This window comes from Cupressus sempervirens, chromosome 8 (assembly GCF_028749045.1).
Source record: "Cupressus sempervirens isolate cs-2001-9-10 chromosome 8, ASM2874904v1, whole genome shotgun sequence".
NCBI classification, from domain to species: domain Eukaryota; kingdom Viridiplantae; phylum Streptophyta; class Pinopsida; order Cupressales; family Cupressaceae; genus Cupressus; species Cupressus sempervirens.
The window spans coordinates 316,157,041-316,176,860 of record NC_143125.1 but is presented as its reverse complement, the minus strand read 5'-3'; positions in this window follow the sequence as shown (position 1 = coordinate 316,176,860).

Below are 19,820 nucleotides of genomic sequence, written 5' to 3'. Positions count from 1 at the left end.
ATGACATTAGGAAATTGGAACTTTGGAAGGAATAAATTTTGACTTGTGGATATTAGATTTTAGAGAGTCTATTTCTCTTAAAGTATATTTTGTTGAGAAACAGTTGGAGGAATGTGTCAAGGCCAATGCCACCTATTCTAACTTTTGGTATTCAGATCTTAATGCAATTGAGATTGCATCATATACTTTATGTGCAATTCCCACCTCTGTTGAATCCACCAAGGAGACATGGACTAAAGATATGGATAGTATTAAGGGAAAAAAATGATGATTGCATGAAAGATTCTAGTAGCTTAAGGCTGAAGGACAACATTTTTCATAGATTTTGGACAGATTTTGACATTTTGACCTTTGTTATTGATGTCAAAGGGGGAGAAGTATAGATGAAAATTGTTAAGACTGTTAAGAGGAGAAGTATATTTAAAAGGGGAGAGATACAATAAAAGGATTGTAAAGTATATTGTAAGGGGGAGCATATGTAAAGATGGAAAAATTGTAATAGATGTAGTATAGAGGAATTTTAAAAAAAAAAGTTTTTGCTAATTAGCCAATTTTCCCTATTTTGTTGCCATTAATGCCAAAGGGGGGGATTGTTGACAATTAGCTAAAGGAAATATGTAATTGTTTTCATTTATGGAAATACATGCTGTACATGCTTATAGGAAAGTTTAGAAATAGATATACTTAGTGTTTGAGAACTAGAAAATTGTTTAAGTATAGAATTTGATATACAATAGTGTATTGTTTTGTTTATAACTTGTTGTTGATGTCATATTATGACTAGAAAAGTTAGATGGAGATAGTATACATGTTGGTGATGACATGGATAACCTCAAAATTTAGTACAGACTGTACGAAACATAGATAATCACATTTTAGCAAAATAAGACAATGAAATTGAAGGAAAGGATTATTTTATTTACAAAATAATTGCTTGTCCAATTAGGGTCGATATCCTAGATGTTTATTCTAAGTTGGAAAAGTATATTGTGGTCTTAGCCAACCTAGCATAAATTTTTGTAAAGGCATGGTATTTATGCAAAGGACTTTTTGCAATAAGAAGTATGCTATCATGTAATTGTGATGTTGAGCAATTGTATGTGAACTGTTGTGAAAGCAATATATGCAAAGTTTTGTGAAAGCTATTTTGTAATCTGAGATTGAGTTGAAGATAAAAGATTAGTCAAGTAAGAAGTTATAGTACCTATACTCTAGAAGTTTGATTACTTGTTTGGGTAGTGAGCTCTTCTTACATAAGTAGAAGTGCATTTTTGGGCAATGAGCTCATCTTGCATCTACTATATTACAACACATAATAGGGTTGGAATCTCCTAATAGGGATTCAAAGTCTCCTAACGGGGAATCCTTATACTAATTTTTCTCATTGACTCCTAACAAGGTCCATCCTCTAACAAGGAACTTATATATAAATATATTATCTAGTGGGTATCATCCTCACTAGGGTTTTCCCTTGGTTAGGGTTTCCCTAGTTTACAAAATATGTTGTTATGAGTGATCTCTATGTATTGTTACTATTACTATTCAACATTACTTTATTGCTTTGTTATGCATGGTTTAAAGTAAGAAATAATATCTAGTTGGCGACTAAAGTTTGTAGATTATTGATTCACCCCCCATTTTAGTAATCCATAGTTCTAACAATAGCAATATCACAATTTAACTTGCTGTGGAAATTATCTACTACTTATCAATCCACTACACATGTCATAGGGTATGTGAGAATAGATACAATACATCAGAACATATGATAACATATATACATCAAGTAAAAGGAAGTCTCTGAGATAAGAAATAAGAATGAAAAATGTACATTTCCTACAATGAACATCCAACAACTAGCAATGTGAGGGGAACCCAAATGGTAAGAAGAAACTAGCTCCCAACCTCATGGTTGCCTAGTCAGGCTTCCACTCCCATCGTGTAGGGAAGATAATGAATGATCCACATATGGATAATTAATCATGAAATATTCCTAGGCAAGGAATACCTAAAAGCCAAAACTACCTCAAACGTAACACATACTACTCAATAAGATAAGATAATTGAAAAAGGAAGAACACTCAATCCAACACCAACACCACACAACAAAACATCGTATATATACCATGAATAGATAAAATCACCAAAATCATAAGATAAAATCAATGAAATATATTCAACTCAAGTCAAGAACCACATGTCAAAAGCACATCATCCATGGATCACCAATCACCATTTAATGTAGGTAAACACTAACATTAAATACATCAAAAACAATAAATAGATTCATCAATAAGTAAATCAAATAATAATTAATCCCAAAAATAAGTATACCACCAAATTTATAAAAAAAATATATAGAGGAGACTCCGGCTACATTCTAGGGAGTGTCATCACATTGTCAAACTATTTGAGTTATCCTAGACTGATCTCTCAATAGACCCCAGACCCTGAAGTGTTGAGTTACCCTGGACTGGTTACTCTGAACCTCAAACCCTCAATGTGACACATGTAGAACCAAAAAAACCTCTCAAGAAGATGAGGAAACTGAGTCATACTATCATCCCATTCCCATCCTTAGTCTATACAAGAACTCAAGGCATGGGTAAGGCAATATCTCTAACTTATATTTTTAGTGTGTTTTTCCAAAATTTTAATTACTAGATTATCACTTTATTAGATAACTTACAATAGGTTACCCTGGCACAGACCACTTTAGGTCCTAGAACCCTACTATAAGCCACTCCCAAGGAAATGCACCTAGATGACCTCTCCTAAGAACACAATCACTTTTGTGTCCCATACCACAACACCCATAAAATTGAATGTAGTTCCTTTTCAAGAAACCTAAAAACAAGTTGATTCTCCTAACCCAAGTAAACAAAAAAAACACCACATAGAAACTCTCATAAATACACTTTTCAAATTGAAGAAAAAATTCATCATGATATTCCAAATAGAGAAACATCATAAAGGAAAACACAATGAAAACCTCTGGTGTATGCCCTAGTTCACCAAGCTAAATAACTTGTAGAAAAAGAACCATCATAGAAGGTTAATGAAAGACTACAAGTAAATACTAGAAGAAAACAAAAATAATCAAGTCACATAGACAAAAAGGAAATAAAAACATTTATTTTCAAGAGGCCAGTTGACCATAAAGGTGTGACTTATGCATTGTGAAATACATGTTCTATTATTGTTGTGGAGTTTGAGTAGTCTCCAAGTGAGAGATTGTTGTGATGTGGAGCCTAATCTAACTCAGAGATTTATTTGATGTAGTTTCTCCCTAGATTGTTTCTAAGGGGGTTTTGGGGTGGTGCCCCCAAGATGGGGTCAAGGGGCAATGCTCTTGGTGCACTCCTTGTCGTACTACAAGGTGGGGTCAAGGGGTGACACCCTAGTGGGGGTTTTTAGGGGCAGCACCCTCAATGCAAAAAATGACCTTATATTGTAAAAGGATTCAATTGTTATTTTTCTATAAGATAATTTTTTCTAGCCCTAATTTGTAAGAAGCAAAATTTTGTATAAAATGACTAAAGGTTAGGGATTTTACAATGTATAGTGATACTATAGCTTCTTGTGATGGTATTGAGCGATAAGGGATTGCCAATTGTAATCACTGGATAGTAATAATATTGGACTTGTTGTTGGTGGAGCAAGCCCAAGAATTGGTGAACTACGTTTAATCTTGGTGTCTTGTGTTCTCTTCTAGGTGATATATTATTTTCTAATATTGGTTATATTTGCATTTAACTATTATTTCTATTTGTGGTTAATCCTAACATATTCTCGAAATCACTTAATGTCTCTAGGGCTAATCATCCAATGTCTATTATCAAACAACATCTCTAGTCTCAAATCTCACAAGGTTCTTACATTAGTATGTTTAAATATTCAAAAGCCCAATCTGAATTTTAATAATAATCAAATACAACTATCTCAAGAATAATATTGCACACACTAAACTTAATATAACTATCTTTAATATTTAATGACCAAGTTTCCTTATATAAATTACCACTATTCATTATTGCCAAACTATATATTTTTATATATACAATAATAATAATAATAAACATATTCAAAAATTTAAATTCTAAATTACCTTGATTTAAAAAAAACCATTATTTTTAATCATTAAGAAACTATAATCTAAAACATATATTAAAAAAAAAAATCTAAGATCCCCAAATGGGGTTGTACCTTAGAGGCACACTACCAAAGGGCACTGGTATACTACCATAAGTAGTTGGAAGCTGCTGGTATAACCCCTCCTCTATAAATACATTTTAATTTTTTTTTAAATATTAATTTTTGTATAAAATGTAATTTTTTATTATTGTATTAAAAGAATGTTTATTTATATATTTTTTAAATTGTTCATAGGTACAGGCCTAATAGACAAACTTTTCCAGTAGTTTTTTTTTCTTTTTTTAAACAAATACAAATATATTTAAATCAATTTGACAGTTCAATCTAATTAAAATTCCAATCAAGCCCTAGCCTCAAAATCAATTTTCTCTCTAACATTTTCTTTTATAGATACAATTAAAATTTCTAATTCCATTCATAGAGATCTAGGAAAATAATCTAGAATAATAAATAGGATTCAAGCACCCAAAAAATATGAAGCAACCATATCGTCTCAAATAAAATATTCAACCTTGGTTTTTGAAACCTTAACTCATGTTGATGCTAAGAATCTCAGAACTTGTTAAAAAAGAAACCTTGTTGAAACAAAACCTTTCAAGGTACAAGAAATTTCTTCTTCTCCCAAATCCAAAGTTTGCTCTGCAAAACCCGTGTGAGCAATAATGACTCAAAAAACCCTCTAATATAGAACTATAATTATCTTTTAGGATTTTTGTCTCCACTAGTTCTAAATCACAATTATTTTATTTTATTAGTCCTTTCCTACACAATTAATCAACTTTTTAATTAAAATATTTATTTATTTCTCAAATTTATTATTTAAAGTACTTTTATAATTTTTATAATTTTTTAATTATTTAATTAATAAAGACAACTTAAGTTCATTATTTAAATGCCACTAATTTTAAATCTTTATTGATTAAATAATAATGCTACACTATAATTAAAGTTTACTATTTAATATTTAATTTTAATAATTTTCTAAGATTAGGACTTTTAAATTAAATCTTTTAATTTAACTAAAAATGCATTAAATCACAATGTTTCCAAAAATGCAAGATCATCCTATTTTAACATTTTTCTACTTTTAATTTAAATAATATTTGAAAATCAATATCATCTATCAATTCAAGAATAAAAAATAACTAGTCTATCAAGCAAATCACCAAGTCAAACCTCAAGAAATGCATAAGGAAAATCAACTAGAGCAAGAGTCAAACAACATACACACAAAAGACTCACGAGTTTTAAAAGGTTAGATAATTTGTTACGAGTCCTTGCAGGAAAAGTATTTAGGCTATGTTTGGGATTGGACCTGATCATTATCTGTTCCCATTCTCACCATTTGAGTTTCGTAATAGGGCACACTCATCATGGCAATTTAGGGAAGTCAATGCCTGATACCTGCATCCTACATAAAATATGAGCATGTACATGTATATAAATATATCTAAACTAAACATGTAATGGCAGCGAGTGGTACAATGTGTCAATCCTGACTAGTAGGTGACTACAACTCCCTCTCTTAACCACACCAAACACACTAGACAAAAAGATAAAATATACATTTGCACCATACACATGCAAGTATAGGGTAAGTATCATAATAACCACAAGTCAAAGATTGAATGCTCACATATAAAAATGCATCATTACGAATATAAAACAACCATCTTATATCATTATGAAAGACATTAGATTTATTAATCATGAATAATTTGAAACACCATTAATGCACCAGTAACCATAATCATTAACCGACACATGAAAATAGTCAACTAAGTAATCATCATTGATATATCTCTAATCCAAGTAGTGAAATAATATTCTATAACACAAAATCAACTATCTCTAAAACTAACAAAAGCATGGTAATAGGCCTAAAAGAGTTTGGAAATCATAACATAAAAGAAAACTACAGGTGGGAATTACATAACTTTTTTATGCAACACTCATACCTTCTCCAAACCTTTCTTCTCATAGATCAAAATAGTACAATCTTAGCAGAAAAAGTTGGATTCACTAGATCCTCCTCTTCTCCCTTATATGTTTGGTTGCTCAATGAGCTATAAAAAATACAGGTATTCCTTGTTGAATCTTAACCCTCGTTAGACTATTATTAGAGTATAGACGAAGATAGATCTAATGGCTTAACTAGTATGGGTTCCTAGAAAGTTACTCCTTTACTCTTCAACTTCTTGGAGTCAATCACTGTCTCATTCTCCATCTTGCCAACCCTAATCCACTATGGTCTTATTTGAGACTTCTCTTTTCCTCTGAAAATAGGTTAATAAAAAACATGAACCTATCATTGTTGCTAATATATAGTGTTGGCCTTTCTTCTCTTTCTATGATTCGTGCAAGTCCAACATTTCATATGGTCAAATGAAACTTCAAAAAGGGGAGAAAGTGTGTCTTTCAAATGAGCAAAGGAATTTGAAAAGTAAGAATGAATGAAGTACATGTTCTTGAAGTTCAAATCAACTTGCATAATACTATTGAAGAAATTTGTCCCTTCATAATTAACTACAATAGAAATTTCCAAAGTGTCATTCCAAAAAGGAATAAGAGTGAATATAGAAAGGTACACCTCAAACAGGTTGTACAAAAGCTAAAAGGAAAAAAGTAAATCTTCTTACAATCCATACTAACATCTAAAATGTTAGATATGGAAATGCTCACAACAAAATTAAGGGGCAGGGGGGTTGGGGGTGGGTGGTGATGAATCAGTTGTGTGCTAGATTTATAAACTTTATATATTTTAACAAATTCACCTTATGAAATATATAGTGGTGCAAAACAAGAAGAACAAGATATAAGCCATTACCATAAGACACAAGATTTATGTTCATGAGGAAAGACCCATTAATGGAAAAATCCTAGTGGGAATGATACCCACAAGATCACACACTAATATGAATATGTCCATTTTAGGAGACCTGATCCTATTAGGAGTCAATATAATGCATTTATCACACCAGTCCCTATTAAAGGATAAGTCCTTGTTAAAGGGCATGTTGAATGTTGTTTTTACACAATGAAAAAAAATAAAACTAATGTACATTTCTCTCTTGAAAATCTATGATAACCAAGCCCAATGTTCCTTTAGGTTGTTGGTTAGCTACCTTAGTAGCTCAAAAGGAGATAAATGTGAATGTTCATGAAGAGGACTTTTCTAGTTTATCAAGTCAGAAATTATGAAACCTATAAAGAAGCAAGAAGATAAAAACATTTCAATATTTCATGTTTTTATATTTTTGAGACCTAAGTGGAAACATAAGCCACCATTATAACACACTGTAAATTGAATCTTTGAGGGAATGAAGGTAAACCCATGTAGCCAAGAACAACACAACCATAACTTTGCAAAAGAAATCATCGAAGAACTTTTCTCAAAGCTTGAATGACATTTTTTAATTCATCAAATCACACAACCACTCATATGCATTTACAAATGAGATGAATTACTAAGAATTCACTTAATATAAATTCCCTCTATAATTAGTCATATAGAGTAATTTACAATAATTATGAAAAACTCTAGAAATCTAAGATTGACAAGCATAATTCATGATGATTAACTAGTTATATCATCATCATAAATAAGAAACACAAATTTATGAAGATATAATACACAATCAAGAATCACTACATAATTAATAGGAGCACCAATTATATAACTTAATTGAAAAAACATTGGCCCATAATACATTATTTTATCATGCTTAAATTAAAAACCAACTCTAATATTATGATTTTTGAAGGTAAGTTTTTTCCCATGCAAAAATAATGCAAAATAATGCAATTCTATCTAGTTTTGTTCAAAAATAAGTCCTAACTAGTTGGTAACTAATTTCACTAATTTATATACTTTATGTACATGGGACCATTGCATGGATAGAAAACATGAGAAGAAGAGGAGAAGAGAAGAAGTTGGAAGTCCAACTGAAACTTATCTTCAATGTGGATATTGAACTTTACTTCTAGATCTATCGATGATTTTAGGGTAGTGGAGAATTTTAGTTAAATCCACTATACTTTATATCCACCAAAAATACATAAGGAAAGCTTCTAAATTAGGCACTATTAGAGAAAATTGCAAAACCATGTCGTAACTAAATCATCAGAACCTGAATCCAAGTCTATAGTTTCAAACTCAAAATTATTCTAAGTGTTGACCATTTTATAGAGGTGCAAAGATGGTTGAACTCCACCATTTTATGAAAAATTGCAAAATTGGTAAGTCCACGAAAGAAAAAACTAGATTTTTTGAATTTCTACACTTTGAGCTTAGTTTTTTGGGAGTTTTTTTTGGGTGTTTGGCACATTATCATTAGAAAAAATTTATGACCTCTTTATAGACCTAGAAAATGCACCAAAATTCCTCAAAGAAATCCTATAATATAAGTTAATATGACTTTGAAAAACCTAAAAAAACCCAAAAGAACTGATAAGAGATAGTTTTTAAAAAGGATTCAAATAATGGACCTTCAGAGTTACAAAGGTATGAAGAAATAAAGTTATAGATTTGTAGATGAATGAAGATGCAAAGGTGTAGAGTTGGTGGAACTCCACTAGCCTGACATCTCCACCATTTTTTAGGAAGAAAAATAAGAAGAATGTAGGAAGTGTAGGGAGGATTGAGAGAAGGTGTAGAGTTGCTTGCAGAGTTATTTTTTGGGTAGAATGGAGGGAAGTGTAGGGATCATGGAGCATTAAATTTTTAGATGTCCCTAAATCTGTTTCTTCAACCAAGATTGGGGAGTTCTAAAATTTTAACCAAGGAGAAAGTGGAGATTATCAAGATGTTTGGGAGTATAGAGATAACATATGTCTACATTTCCACAACTTTGAAGTTGTCGGGACTTGATAAAAATATTGACACCTCGTGAAAAAAAGATGTGGGAAGATCACAGATCTATGCAAATTCACAACTTTGTGAGTGAAATGACTAGAGACACACACAAAAAAAATGTCAATGTGGTTAGAGTTGTAAACCTTTGCATCTCTGATCACTTTATAGTTTTTTATGAAATGGAAAAATTGTGAGGGGGACATCGATTAAAGTTACTAGATGTATGGACATGTGCAACTAAAAAAATCCAAAGGGAACTTAAAACATAAAAATCAAATATAAAGAGGAGGTTAGACTTGTTGGGGCATTGGAGCTTAACAAATTTGATAATTCCACAAGTCTGCAAAATAAAAATACTTAGAGAAATTATGAAAAAATGAGAAAATAAGAATATCAAAAACACAAAGAATGGACTAAAATTGACTAGAGGTTACCTAACACTAAAGATGACTATTAGGAACACCCTATAGTGCATACAATATAAAAAATCATAAAAAGGAAAGGAATCATAAACAAGAAGACCAAAAGAAGTGGAAGTGAAAAAAGAGGGGGTTTGTATTTCATACAAATATTTGAAATTTGTGAAACCACAACATGAAATACTCCCTACTAAAATTTTCACAATGCTATTAGGATTTGATGATGAAAAAAGGATCACTTCCTAAGTGTACAACGCGAATGGTGAAGGTTAAAGACAACTTCAAGAGGAATCATTATCCAAAAGGAGAAAGGTTAAATGTACCTTTGATGAACTAAGGGAAATGCATTAGTTACACAAGTAGATGAATATTCCAAGTCATCACACTTTTAAGATGCCAAAAGAAGAAAAATCCTAGTTACCAGAAGAGCCTTGTAGAGTGATGATGACAAACCCAAGAAAATGTGGAATTGGTTTCACACAAGATGTATGTGTAATGGTAAATTATGCCATGCCATTATTGATAGTGGTAGCGCATATAATATAGTTTAAGAGGAAATAGTTAATAAGTTGAAGTTGGAAAGAAAGAAGCATCCAAATTGATACTAATTTCTTGGTTGTAGAAGGATAACAAGACTTTGGTCAATGAACAATATCGAGTAAATTTGAAGATTGAGAACTATTATGATGAGGTACTATGTGATAGCATTATATGCATTAGAATTAGGATGCAAAAGATATAAAGCCAAAGCCAAAAATCGAACAAACTAAATCAATTAAAAACATTTATGATAAACCAATAATGAAACTCCAACAATAAGAATGCAAACCTTGTACCTCTATAGCTTCCTTAACATGTTAATGTGGTCATGATTATGGATGCGTTCTCTATTGTATGCTTGATGCTTTAGAAATGGATGAATTTGATAGATGGATCTATGAAAATATGGATATCACCAAATATCACTTTGAAAGTAATTATCTCTGAAAATAGTATAATAATTCTACTCAAAAGGTGGATGGTTTGTGAGGATCAAAGGGTTTAATTTATATGCAATTGGGTGATGAAGAGTTAAGAATTCCAAATTGATAGTTAATTGAGTGAGGTGTGAGATAGGCTTTAGTTGACTAAGCTAGGTCAAGGAGATGGAATTTTGTGTTTAGAGATGGATGAGGGAGATGTGGCATGGGAGAGGTCTTGGGCTTGAGTCAAAGGGAATAAATCATGCCTTAATTTATAAAAAGTGATCTAGAGTGTGATTTTAGACATGGAAGATAAGGTGATGTGTTTCAATTAAGATGAGTGAGCTTAATTAAATAAATGAATTATTTAATTAAAAGGAAAATTATTGGTGGATGAGATTTTCATTAAATAAATAATTTATTTAATTAAAGGAGGCATATTTGGTTCATGAGATTTAATTAAATAGATGAATTATTTAATTAAAGGAGGAATATTTAGTGCATGAGATTTAAATAAATGAATAAATAATTTAATTAAAGGAGGAATATTTAGTACATAAGTTGAGTTTGGGTAACTACTAGTTTAGAGAATGAGTTTGTGGGTGGAGGAATTTAATTAATTAAATTAATAAAAAAGAGAGGGGATTTGAAGATTAAATTAAATGGGTTTGCATTTATTTAATTTAATAAAGGGGATTTTATTAATAAATTAGACTATTGGTTGTCTATTAATTTATTAATTGGGCTATTATTAATTAGGGTATAAAGCTAAAATAATTAAATATTTTTAATTAAAATATGCTTTAGAAGATGACTAAATTCGATTACGAATTTATGTGATCAAATTTAGGTGTCTACATTTTGCCCCTCTTTGATATAGTGTTGGTACAACACTATTTCGAAGACATTTTTAAATATTAGATGTCATGAAGAAGGTTTTAAAGTATTTGGATTGCCCTAGTCTTGATGAAGACTATACAATGTGATGCACCCTTGAGAAGGCAGCAAGGAGATAAAATGAGACTAGAAGACATCTCAAAAAGGAATAAAATTGGGGTGAGATGGAGGACACACAAAGGATGAAAGAGGTTTAAAAGTGGCTTATACTCCCACTTTAGGATTGCAATACAAGGGAAGATCAATTGCACAACTTAGATAGATTTGTGAGATAGGATGGAGGACATGAGGGATAACTAAGGGATTTTTATTTTTAAATTGAACCCTTAGGATCTGGTGGATGAATGGTAGGATTTTAGAAACCTTATAGGATTTTTTCTCAGATTTTTGGATATGTTTCAAGATGAGATAAGGATGTAGAATAGATGCTAATAGGATGATCCTGATAAGGATAAAAAATGACATTTTTTATTGTTTCTTTTTTGTGAAATGGGGGAATGAGATGAAATCCATTTGATATAGCAATATTAGGGTCTAGCCAAGGTTACCAAGAACATCAAGGCCTTGTTGCCATTTTTGGATAGGATTGACTCAAAAAATACGCAAGGATTTCCCTAGTATCACACATGAAACCTAACAGGAACCAGAGGGGAAATGACAATGGGTAACCCACAAATAATTGATATTTCTAAAGTGCATCATGTAATCATAAATGATGATATGTTTGGATATGCAAGGGTTATACCAACTGACTCATAGGTAGAAAAAAAAAGAAAGAAAGAGAGATCAAGACCTTTGTCATTGATTGCCCCATTCATAGCACACCATGATATGAATGATTTAGGTGACCTTGAGGAGGATATGACCAAATTGCTCGAAAAAGATAATGAAGAACCAAAATTAAAATCCAACATTGAAAGAAAGAGTAAATTAACAAAAAATAACTATGTAACATAGAGATCGGTAGGACTCAATATTGATGGATCCAAGCTTGGTGAGAGGAAAGATGTATTGTGCAAGGACTTATTGGTAGCACCTAGCACCCTAACTCAAAAGAAACTAGAAATTCTATAAACAACACTTTAGTGAAAGAGGATTGTGCATAAGGACTTTTTGAAGTGTGGAGTAGTGAGAACTAAGGGACCTAATCTAATGTGACCTGATATGAGACTGGGCTATGTATGATGGGACCAATGAAATACTGAACAAGACTTTATGCTCTGATTTCCCCATTCACAACACCGTATGATATGAATGATCATGGTCACCTTGAGGAGGGGATAACCAAATTTCTTAGAAAAGATAATCATGAACCAAAATTGAAATCCAACTTCACAAGAAAGAGTAAATTGACAAAGAATAATGATGTGTTAAATATATTGCTAGGACTTGATACTAATGGACCCAAGTCTGATGAGAGGAAAGATGTATCTTGCTAGGACTTATTGGTAGCACCTAGTGCCTAGATTTAATAGAAACTAGAATTTTTTAAGGACAACATTTTAGTGACACATGATCTCGCATAAGGACTTTGCAAAGCATGAAGTGGGAAGAGCTAGGGGACTTGATCTAATGTGAGATAACATGAGATTGGGCTATGTATGATTGGACTAACTAACAATGATGACCAACTAGTGACTAATATGGGGGATAGTGATGACTGAAATTTTTTATGTATAATGGAACCGCCTACGATATTTACAAGGATGACACTATATAGGAACTATTTATGGGAGACGGTGAGGATATGCTGGTGCTAATTACAAGAGATAGTAATGATATGTTGGTGCTATGTATAGGGGATGGTGAGGATATGTTGGTGCTATGTATTGGAGATGTTGAAGATTTTATGAGATACATTTGTATAATACACATTTTGAGGGTGAATGATAGTGTGATAGAGCTATTGATAGAGCACATGAGATATGTTACATTTAAATCTATTTATAGTATATGTCAAGATCTAGGATGATATCATACACAGTAGAGTTCTACTACATATGGATCATGATAGAGTACAATGTTTTTGGATTTTCTAAAAGTATAATATTTGGTACAAGTGTATTGATCGTGTAATTTTGGAATACCTTGGGGATATGGGTAAGTGGATGGAAGAATTCTATGGGGATTTGATAGATAATAGATAGTCTAAGTACACATATCACCTACTACTAGGTTTTCACCAAGTAACCTATCCAAGGTGTTTGCATTGACAAGTTTTCACTGTTAGATTCTTATTTTTGTGCTTTACTCTTTTTTTTAAAGGACTTTTTATGATATTTTTGTACATTTTTCAAGACTAGCAAGGTATACAAAGAAGTTTAGGCATAAAATGTCTAGAGGTGAATGATATTGGTAGGATAATTCATAAATTTTCCTTCTAGAATAGATAACTAATATGCTCCTAAGCCAAAAGATGATGTGATAACATATGGACCTAGCTAGGCAAGCTCAAATTTTCCTTCCTTCTCTCTATTTTGTTGGACCTTCATGTTATCTTTTAGGACCATGTCACCCACTTGAAAATGACGAGGGTAAACCTTTTTATTAGAGTTTCACTTGGGTCCATTTTGGTAAACCACTAGGTTTTCATAGGTCTATTTCCTTTTCTCATCAAGTAGATCTAGTTGGGTGAGTCTATCAATTCTATGGTCATCATTAGATATTTGGCCTTGCAAAGATATGCACAAGGATGGGACTTTAACCTCTATGGGTAAGACTTCTTTGGATTCATAAACCATAGATTATTTGGTTGTGCTAGAGGATGTACAAAATGAGGTGTGGTATGCCCAAATGGTAGGGTATATTTGTAGATGCCAATCATGGCCAAAATCATTGATAACCTTTTTTAGGATTTTGAGTAGGGTTTTATGGGTCTCATCCATCTAATCATTTCCTTTTAGAAAGTATGGGCTAGAAAAATGGTGATGGATGTTTAAATAGGATCACAATTCCTCCATATTAAGGTTTTCAAAATTTCCTCCATCATATAAAAAGATAGTGGCTAGGATACCAAAGCAACAAATAATGTGGTAGAGGATGAATTTAGAAACTTGGACTGATGTATTTTTGACAAGTGGGAATTCTTCAACCCACTTGGTGAAATAATTAGTAGCTATGATGATCCATTTATGTCTATTAGAAGATGGGGGTGTGATTACCCCAACAAGGTCAAAGCCCCAACATGCATAGGGCCATGGTAGTGAGATGGTTATAGGTCTTGTGCTAGTGCATGTATTAGATTAGCATGTTTCTAACATGGTAGACATTTCTTAACAAACTCACAAGCATCATGTTCTAATGTGGGCCAATAATAGCCCTCAAGATTTCCTTAGCTAGGACCATTCCACTCATGTGGGCACTACAAATTCCAGTGTGCACTTCCTTTAAAGCCATAGAAACCTCATTTGAGTTTAGACATCAAGAAAGAGTATCATGATAACCTTGAAGATATAAGGTGTTTCCACTATAGTTTAGTGGGAAGATCTATAAATGAGGTTGAGGCATTGACATTTTATAAGATGTGGGGAGATGATACCATCTTTGAATTTTATGGTACCAAGGGGATTGGGGACCAACTAGAATGCAATTCATAATTGATTCATCATTTTCATAAGTAGGATCATTAAATTATTCAACGAAGAATTGGTACTGTGAAGTTTCTTGTGGAATGTCTAGGAATGAGCCACTAGTAGCCATAGCATCGATATCCTTGTTCTAAAGCAACGGGATCTATGTTTAACTAGATTTTGGTAAAGTGTTTTTTCATCTTGTCAACCATCTCTTTATAGGGAAAAGCTATATCCTCTTTTGTCTGACACTCATCCAACACTTGCTTTATGATGAGCTGGGAATCACCAAACACTTGTAATTCTATAATGTTCTTTTCAATCATTTTTCTAAGTCTTGCGATGAGAGCCTCATATTATTCTCTCTTGTTTGTGCATGGAAACCTTAGTTTGATGTATTTAGGAATGTAATCACCTTGAGGGTTGACTAATTTTTTTCTCCTAATCCAGTAGATGTATAAGATCTATAGAAGTAAAGTACCCATGGAGGTTGTTCTTCTATCTGATAGAGATATTCGTCAAGAAATTCTATGATCAAAGGATGGTCATCTTCTAGAGGTGCATCTTAATCTAATTTGCAATAACTTCTCCTTTCACTAATTTTTGATCTACATAATAGATATCAAACTCATTGAGAATCCTAACCCACTTTGCGAGATGCCTTGTAAGAGTTATCTATGAGAGCATGCAATTTAATGGGTCAATTTTGGAGATGTGATTTACTGTGTGGCTAAGCATGTAGTAGAAAAGTTTTTGAGTGGTAAAGAGCACTAGAAAATATGATTTTTTCCATAGGTGAATAGTTAAGTTCATAGCCAACAAGAGTGATACTTATGCAGTATATAACACTTTCTTTTCCATTAACATCTAGTTGAAATAAGAGTTCCCCTAGAGATGTTGGTGTAGTTTTTATGTATAGGATCAATGGTTTTCTTGAAATTGGTCGCACTAAGATTAGTAGATTTTCTAGATACTGCTTGAGTTTTTCCAATCTATATTGATAGATTAGATCCCACTTGAAATTCTAGTCCTTTGTCAACAAATGTGTGAGTGTATGACACTTATCTACAAGTTGTGAGATGAATCTATGTATTGATTGCAACTTTCCTTATAGGCTTATGAGTTGCTAAGGTGTCCTAGGAGGAGGCATCTCCATGATAGATTTTACCTTCTTGGGGTCAATCTCTATACCTCTCCATGAAACTATGAATCCTAGAAGTTTCCTTGATGTGACACCAAAGACACACCTTTTTGATTCAACATGAGATAATACTTTTACAAATGGTTGAAGGCCTCTTCTAAGTGATGCAAATGATCTAAGATGTCTAGTGATTTAACCAAGATATTATCTACATAATCCTCAAGATTTTTATGGATTAATTCATGGAAGATAACTATCATGGATCTTTGATATGTGGCTCTAACATTATTTTATCTAAATGACATCATGTTGTAACATAAGGTACCCTAGAGGATTGTGAATATTTTCTTATGCTAATCTTATTCTACAAAGTTGATCTAGTTATATCCTTAAAATATGTCCATGAGTGACAATTATTCATGTCTAGCTACAAGGTCTATAATAATGTTGATATTTGTTAAAGGAAAGTCATCTTTAGAACAATCCTTGTTGATATCTTTGGAGTTAATGCATATTCTAATGTTGCTAGATGGTTTTGTTATAGGGATCATATTGGAGATCCATTCTGAATAATCAATAGGTGTGATAAATTTTGTAGTGAGCATTTTCCCCAATTTTTCTTTTACTAACAAGGATACCTTAGAGTGCATCTTTCTCAACTTTTTGTTGATTAGATTTGCCTTTGGATCTATGACCAAGTAATATCTAACTAGTTTTGGATCCAATCCTAAAATGTCTTGATAGGACCATGCAAAGTGACCAATGTTTTCCCTTAGTATTTTCTTAAGTTCTTCCTCTTGGGGTACTAATAATGATGTGGAAATGTGAACAAGCCTTGGGACCTCTGATGTACCAATGTTGATCAGATTTGTTTCCTAAGTGATGATAGATGATACTTATGGTTTTTTCTCCTAAAAGGGAAGGATGAAATATCCATCTCCTAGTTCCTTTAAGAGGTTTTCATTGTCAAATACATCCCTTATTGTTATTTATTTTTTGATTGAGTCGAGTGGTGCTCCAAGGGAGTTTTCATTGAGAAATCCTTTGATTTTCTAATTTTTTTTCTTAATTTCCACTTTTTTGACTAGAGATTTCCTCCTCCCCAAAGTATCCCATTATATCTAGTTTGTAGACATATGCTGTAGATATTTTAACTTTTTGATGTGATTTTTCAGCTCCCATTAATCTTAGGAGTGCAATATTGCTTGGAAATTCATCAATATGGAGTATGCTAGGTTGGGTGCAATCAATGAGTTCATGATGAATAAGTGGGAGATCAATTAGATGAATGAATAGTTCATAGGGAAAGATTCTCCTAGGTAGATTTAATTAGGGATATTTCCATAGGATCTCTTTTCTACTTCTTCTAGGATGTTTTTGACCTCCATAAGTTCATTTTGGATGTTAAGGAAAGCATGGTTATTCTTAGCTGTGCCCCCTGATTGTGGGTAATCCAAGGCCAAGGCCTTTCTTATTTGTGTTTTCATATGCTTCTACATGTTGCATGATGCCTATCTCTATTTGACCCAAGCTACCTCCTTGATAGTTCCATTGTTCTGTCATAGGCTTATGGGAATGAGGATATTTATCTTTCAAATAGTTTAGGAGATATTTTCCCTTAGGAGGTAGTTTCTTGTATAGCTAAGTTCTTATGTTTGGTATCATTTATTTCCCATTCTATATGTCATTGGAGATTTATGTGTACTTTCTCATATACTTGAGCTGAGAGGCAACATTCTTCTTTTTTCCATGGTGTGATGGGTGCCCTTGTGTATGTGGGTCAAGGGGAAATGTACCAACTACAAATGCATATGTGAGGTTGTATTCAATACATCCTTGATTTTTTTAATCTTAATGGTATATAAAGTGGAGGTGAGGATGGCATGAAGATCATGAATTTTTTTGGAAGAGTTGGCAATGACAATGTTGATTTCAGTTTTGGGACAATGGTTGTTGTAGGATTCTTCTACTACATTATAGTAGTCAAAAAATTTTGGGTCAGCATGGATGGTTACCTGAGTACCTTGATATGGAAATTTGATACACTGATAATTTGTAGATGGAATGACCTTCATTAGATGAATCCAAGATCAGTCAAGGAGGATGTTAAATGGTAGGTTTAGATCAACCACATGGGACATTGTTTCCTAGATAACTAGATCAACTTTGATAAGTAATCTGATGATTCCTTATGATGTTCTTTCAAGGTTATCTTATGCCTTGACTGTGATTACTTCATCCATGATGTCAACCTTAGCATATATTCCCTATTTAATGAATTTTAGAGTGCATAAGTTGAGGGTTGAACCATTTTCTATCATGACCCTTTTGACGAAAAAATTAGAGACCATAATGACTATGTGAAGTGAGAGAATATAATCTAGCTCTACTATAGGAATGCTTGATGGCTTAAAATATAGTGCACATGGTATAGATAGGTGTCCTACAAGATAAATGAATGCAGTGGTATCTATGTCTATGGGAACATGAGATTCATATAGGGTGTTATTTAGGATTTCTTGATGAAGTGGGCTTGTCTAAATAAGATCTAAGATGGAGATTTGGGCTAGTGTATCCCTAAGGTGTCCCAAGATGTTGTACTATTTTATGAAGGTGGTAGTCATAGGGGGACCTTGGGCTCTTGAGGTGGCAACCATATTTGGTCCTGTAACGTTCATAGGGTCACACTAAGTTGTGATAGTAAATTGGTACTCAATGTCTTTGCCATGGATGCCATTAATTGAAGGGTCTTCTTTGGGTAAACAACTAATAAGATTGTCATAAATAATGTAACATTAAGTGTAATCCTTGTTATCTTGAAATTCACCCTTTTTGTGCATGCCATTGTTGATGTTATTAGGTTTGTTATTGTTGATGGTAATGTTTTGATTAAGTAAAACTAGGTTTTGAAAGGACTCAAAACCTTCTACAAAGTAACAAGAAGATAATAAGTGAAAGACCACGAGAAACTATTCATCAACACCATACAACTATAAAAGATAGAATAAAAAACCATAAAATATCAAATAGGAAAAAGGAAAACAAAAAGACAACATAAAGACAACATTAGGGCAACTATACAGTCTTTAGTAAGTCAATACCTTGATTAGCTAGGATGTACACATTCACATCAGAGGCCCTCATCTCATCAATATACTTTCCATCCATTACCTTTGTCTTCTTTGAGTTTTCCCTTGTGCGCTTTTTGTTGATGGTATTATTGATAGGTGCCTTTCATGTGTTATTGTTGTAGGGCAGAAAAGCATTTTGGTAGATTTGTAGTTTTGGATTTTGGGAGGTTTGTGTGTTTCCTCCTACTATGATTTCCTTATGATCAATGAGGTCTTCTATGTAGTCTTTGAGGCTCATGTACTTGAGGGTGGTATCTCCTTTTACTCTAGAACAAGCATATTATTCATTTTCTTTGAACCAAGGTGTCTTAGGGGTTTTTTCATCCATTTTTTGTGTACATGGGAAGATCACTAGATCATATGTCAAATATAACACCAAAAGGTTCATTAAGGGGAGTGTACGGTGCAAGGAGGAAACAAAATAACTAGGACCAAAGGCACACCCTATTATCCAAACCACCTTACAAGATCTAACACAATGGAAAACACAACACAAGAACAACACTAAGGAGAGAGAGAACATATCTTTATATATTCATCAAATAATCAACATACATGCCTAGCTATAAGGCCTTCTGGATTATGACCAATTTAAAAAATAACTTTTAGATTCATGATCCAAATTCAAGTTTGCATTACCAAACACATATCACTTTGTTTCTTCCCCTCTCTATTCCCTAAAACTCGATCC